This window comes from Pyxicephalus adspersus, chromosome 6, assembly GCF_032062135.1.
Source record: "Pyxicephalus adspersus chromosome 6, UCB_Pads_2.0, whole genome shotgun sequence".
Lineage (NCBI taxonomy): Eukaryota > Metazoa > Chordata > Amphibia > Anura > Pyxicephalidae > Pyxicephalus > Pyxicephalus adspersus.
In genome coordinates, this window is record NC_092863.1 from 13,932,352 (window position 1) to 13,938,370 (window position 6,019).

Sequence of the window (6,019 nt, forward strand, 5' to 3'; positions counted from 1 at the left end):
CTTTACTCTTTGTCCTAAAACAAGAATACTTTATTTAAAGACCGCTGAACATGCAAAACAAGCAGATTGAGGAACAAAAAAGAATATTGTAAACATTTCCAAATATTTCTGAGCTAAATATATTAAATTCTGGGTCAAGATGTTAGAAAGACTTGCTTTTTGTACAGTGCTGACATTCAGAAACTTTTACTTTAAATGACTTCTGCAGTATTGTAGGTTTACTTGTTCTTCCTTTTCTGCTCCTAGGATTTGGTCAGTAAAGGGGTAGAATATTGTAATAAAGGAGAGTAAAGAGAAAACACCAGAAAACATATAAAGGTAAACTTCAGTTTGAAGTGGCCTTCCCACACTAGATTTTTTTTAAAGAAAAACTATACTTCCTTTTTTCTAGTGATGTCATGACTAATTTATTGAAGTCACAAGTCATTCCTCCTCTGTTGGTGGTAGTGTGTGGTCCTTTACTGCACTGAACAGCACTCATGAATTGTGTGTCAATGATAAACTTGAGTTTAGAAACTGAACATCTGGGAACATCTAGTAGTGGAAAGGATGACCATTTAAAATGAACATTAAAATATAGGGGGCCTTTTATTATATTATTTGAAAGTCCAGTTTTGCTTTGAGGTAAACCTGCTATCAAAGACCAGGGCTCTTGGACTACTTCTGAATTTGTTATTCGTACCCTCTAACTTCCATAGTCTGAGAAAGTTTTGGTTCTAACAGCAGAGGAGAACTTAAGCTGCCTATGATTTTACATGTAGCAAAGCCAGTGTTGTCAGCTCACTACAGAAAGTTAACATTTACAGCCTCAATTGCCAATAATCATTAGTTTGGATTCACATTTCTGCATTAAAACAATTAGTTTTCCTAAAATGGCAGAATATCTGCATAAAGAAATGTATATGTTTTTTTATTCCTATTTTTTTTTACTGCTGCCCAAGTTTACTGTTCTGTGGGAATATACAATAGCCTACAAAATGTTAGTCTGTACAGGTGGGGAGAAGAAATGTATCTGTTTGCATGTATGTTAGATGCACTTTGTTTTATATTCTAGATTAACATTTAAAAATAACCAATTAGATAAAAAAAAAAATACAAATGTTGGTTCCCAGGTTTGTAGCTGGTTGCATAATCTATTCCTCATTGGTGTTTCCTTCAATTCGCTGCATTGACTCCCTCTCTGCCTTCTTCCGTTGTTTGTACTCCTTGTACATTGCATATGTTGTACCTGCCGATAAATGAAACAGTTGTTATGTACCGTCACAGTAACCATTACCTTGCCTTCCACTGGGCAGTGACAGAAAAAGTATAGGTTGATATCAGTTTAATTTCCACAATAGATGCATTTAAAATATTTAACATAACAATATTCCTTTGGCCACTAACACGCAATAAAAGCAGATCTTCTAAAGTAAAGGACCCGGGAACACAAATTTAAAGTTTAACATAACCCAGCCATGTCACTAACATCCGTGATAAGAAAAACTCAGACTTAAAAAATGATATATACAGACACATATTCATTTCTGTTTTATTCTACCGTCAGCTATGAATTTCTAAAACTTGTGAAGTTATGTAAACATTGCTTCCTTGAAACCATGGAAACTATAGAAAATGTAAGGATTCTCACACTTGTTTGTGGAGCTGGTTCCTTGCTTTTTTCCACCATTTGCACAAAGCCTGTGGTAATATTTTAGGCAGGCGCGGCATGGTTTACTGCAAGTAAGCTTCATTTGTAGTGATCGAATCCTCATTCCATCTGACCTCCAGTTTGTGGATTAGCCCCAATCTTCCTCCACTTACAGTGCAGCATTATAGGTCGGACAGTTGCTCAATCCAGCCACTTTCTGAAGGAATTCATATTTGGGTCTCTGAAAACATCTGATCTGATGTTTTCTATCTGTTTGTGCCAGGTATGTAGGGTATACCTAACACTAGAGGTATAGAAAAGGATTGGTACACAATCATGTAATGAAAACCCCAGGTCATTGTAAATAAAGGTGTTATCTAGTGGGATATAAGATATGAAAAAATCAGATTTATTTCTGACCTGGACCCTTAGTAGGTTTGCCATTGTATAGGAGAATCTATATTATACTTGTAAACAGCAGAATGCCTTCTTAGAGCATTTATGCTGTGTTTCTTTCCAGGGCTCTTAGTTCTTCCTTCACTGGGCTCATGTCCTTGCTCCCAGCACAATAATCCCCTGACATTCCCTGGAATACAAACACAAGCTTTATGTTTTTCCTGGAAAATATCTTTAGAACTGCTATTTCATGAGGGACAGAAGATTGTCACATATGGTAATTTTTGATGTAGTCAACAAAACACAGCATAAATCCTAAACATGATTTTGCTTAGTGTTATTAGTGCCTAACTTTTATACTTTGTTGGTATTAAGATGCAAAGTACAGAAAATGTACATTTCATCAATCCTTACACTTATCAAAAAATAGGATGTTTGTTTCTAATTTTAGGAGGGGGCATGCAGATCACAAGTTTATTGGTGATTGGTGATTTTTTTAGGGCTGTCTCACATTTAAAAACAGCAAGAGCCAGGTTTTCCTATCCAACATCCCTACCAGACTTTATGAATGGGCAAAAAAATTCCTATAGCCATTTAAAAGTATTTTGGAAATCCTTGTCAGAAGATTGGAGGCTGTTATTGTCACAAAGAGTTGTAACTCAATATTAATGCTGGTGGTTTTAAAATGCCCAACAAGTGTGACAGGTGGAAATAAAGTGTATCCCAATGAGGTTGGATAGCTCCTTTTTTGAGTCTATAAAACATACTGACTTCCTTCTAAATTTAATAAAACAGATTGTTTAAAATAATATTTCTTGTTATAACATTTTTTTCCAGACGTGCTTACCCAAAGCAGTAGCTCCTACAACACAGGCCTGGGCAGCAACCCGTGTATGAATCAGGTGGACAGACATTTTAATGTTGCCCCTTTTATTCAAACGGTAAAGTCCATAAGCAACAATGATGAAAAAGCCAGCTAGACCTGTAAAATATAGAAATCAATGAACCAATTACTGATATGGTTTTATAAAGTAGATAAAAGTCTTTGAATTGCTTAGAATACTTTGTAAATTTAACATTCAGCACTATAGTAAATATAGTAGGGTACAGTATTCCATCCATACGTTGGCTGGATCAGGGTGCCAGATGGCCTTTGTATTCAACACTTCATATGGAACCTATAATATACACAACAAATAGCATGTGGGAGGAAAGCAACAGGTTTATCACAAAATTTTGAGGTACGGAATACCTGGAGCGGCCAGGGAGCAGCAAAGTTTGAAGAAAATGCAACTGAAAAGCTAAGTATAAATGCTCCTATTTTACATGCTCTACTAAGTTTTTAGGAGACCGTATGTGAATAGCTAACATGGATTTGGGTAAGATTATTATGAATTACGTGTTAAGAATTAAAGTGGGTCTGCAAAACTGACTTTTAAGACCTATTTCACCCTTCCAACCATGTTATTCCTTACAAAATGATTCCATTGCAAACATTTAAAAATATCTTCAAAGAGCTTTAGCAGCTCCTTTTTGTTTACTGCTTCTTTGGTAAGCCTAATTTTTGATTAGCCAACAGCCACAGGATGCTTTCTCTGTCTATCCGCATAATTATAAGCAAAATTATCTGGGAACTAGTAAGAAAAAAATGGATGTATTTGTAGGTCAGGAACCCGTGCCAGATTGGTATGAATGCAGCCACTGTGCTGCGGCACTAATGGCTTGCCACTAGCCATATTGCTAACTGGCCAAAAAGTTAAAGATGATTTTAACAATGGGTATCCTATATACCATACAACCAGTTCTTATTCCTTTTTGGTCATTATAGAATAATTTACCAAGTTCAACTCAGGATAACCAGGATTTATTTATAAGATAACCTTTTCACTGCCCGGTCTCTGTAAGCGTCTCATTATTATTTTAAATCGGGCTGCAAATGATAGGTTAAAACCTTTTCCAACTCTATCAATGATAGCTCACATTCCCTGGATAATTATACATGCCTGCTGGTTTGTAATTTGGATTGTCTAGCTTCTTGATTAATGCAAAGTAACAGATATGGGTCAAACACATAAAAGATCTTCCTAGAGACAGAATACTGTATATGATGAAACGTGTCCCTCCTTTTAACACACAGTAAAATCAGTACCAGGCTTGGCAGATATCACTGCGGGATTAGTAGAACCATAGACATCAGTGGCAGATATGGTAAAAATATGGTGCTGTTTATGGGTTAATTCATTGCTAAGGATCAGGTAAGAGGTAAAGGTAGGAAAGAGGGTAAGGTAATAAAGTATCATTTTTGGTATTGTGGTAATTCATTTTTTAAGTTGGATGGAGTAGGGAATGTATCAAATGATTGTTTTATTTGCTGTATCCCGTTAAAGAAGAATTCCCTTCATTTCCTGACCTGGGGACATAAAGGTAACAAGAAGTAAGTTGAAAGAAGAGAAACCACTAATCTTTTAGTTATTATTAGAACAGTGGAGCATTTACCCTCAACTATTTCATTGCTAATAGAATCATTCTAGATTTTACAATCGCTTTTTGTGTGCTGGCATTGGTGTTCAGTACAAACACAGAAAGTCCATCCACTCAGCAGTAACACACCACAATATAAATCAGAAAAAGGTTCTAGCCGACCCCCTATCTTATTTAAACCTACAAAAACTGACACGTTTTCCCCTAGCTAGTTATTGTATGGTCATCTTAACACTGCTAAGCCTGGGTATATGTAGGTATAAAAAAGTACAATGGGGTACTAAGTTATAAATTATTGATAATAAATGTTATGTATAAAGCACCAAGATATTACACAGCGCTGCACATTACCATTCACATTAACACAAGTTAACATTCTTGGAAGTAATTTGTGCATAGAGCAGCTTCTTCATAGACGCACAGCCTAGGTTAAAAGGTTAATTCTTCACTGTGGGAATCTCAGCAATAAGCCCCTAAAGATAAACAGCATTTCCTGTCATCTAGGCCATAGCCCAAAAATACCATACACTAACCACTAAACTACAGTCTAATATTACCACCTGTGACTTCCTACTGCCCATGTGGACCCCCGGCCCCTTTTCTTCCACATTATTTACTTTGCCTTATGCAAGAATGGCATCTCACCTGCCCTAGTCATATTCACCCTTTCCTTCCCCCGATTCTATTGCAGCTAGAAACATTCATCCTGAGCTGCAAACATTTATCAGGATTTTTGCTCCATATTGACATGAAAGCATCACACAGATTCTGCAGAGCTGCACACCCATGATGGGATTCACCACTCCCACCACATTACACAAGGTTCTCCATTATATTGAGATCTGGTGAATGCAGAGGTTCTTGAGTTACTACAATAACAAATGTCAGTAAGTAGGAATCTGAGAAGGTTGGGTTAGAGCAGCCATTCTCAGTTTTTACCCCGCTGACCCCTTTATAAATAATAGGCATAGCTGACAATACTCTAGTCTATGCTAGGTAATAGTGGTTGGTAACAGACCCTGCAAGTAGCAGAACCCCAGCCTGGCTTGGTGGCCCTTTATCCACAGCTGCCCAGTCTCTTTTACCAGCTTGGCCTGTTGTTCATCCATTCCCTTCCTTTGTAGGACATTTGAACCCATACTGGGGCAGTGCTGAAGAATACAGTACAGTTGGGCTGCATGCATATCAGTAAAGAAGAGGATTACACTATATAGAATTAATGAGACGTTGGAGCTCCAATAACTCTCTCATGACAGGTTCACTTTAACAGACCCACCAATGAGGAGAACACCACAGCCCAGAGACAAGCAGAGCTCCGCGTGCTGCGCACAAGTCACCTCCCTGCTACAAGCTGATTGGTGCAGAGAACAAGGGCGGTAAAAGGGCGCCACACATGAATTAAGTCGCTAATAGAAAAGACAGGAGAGTGGGCGTGGCTGGCAGGACTTGTGGGCGGTGTTGTGGTTTGAGGGAGGGCGGCTCGCGCTCCGCTGATATCGGTGCTATGGACAA

The 6,019-nt window shown here is 37.7% G+C and overlaps 1 long non-coding RNA gene across 1 annotated transcript; it reads right to left on the reverse strand.

Moving 5' to 3' along the window:
* Position 1: 1 nt before the first annotated feature.
* Positions 2 to 4,782, reverse strand: LOC140333188 (uncharacterized). Its single transcript, XR_011921299.1, has 2 exons — positions 2,874 to 4,782; positions 2 to 1,228 (listed from the first exon to the last, which is right to left on the reverse strand). It is a non-coding gene; the product is annotated as an uncharacterized lncRNA (long non-coding RNA).
* Positions 4,783 to 6,019: the final 1,237 nt, after the last annotated feature.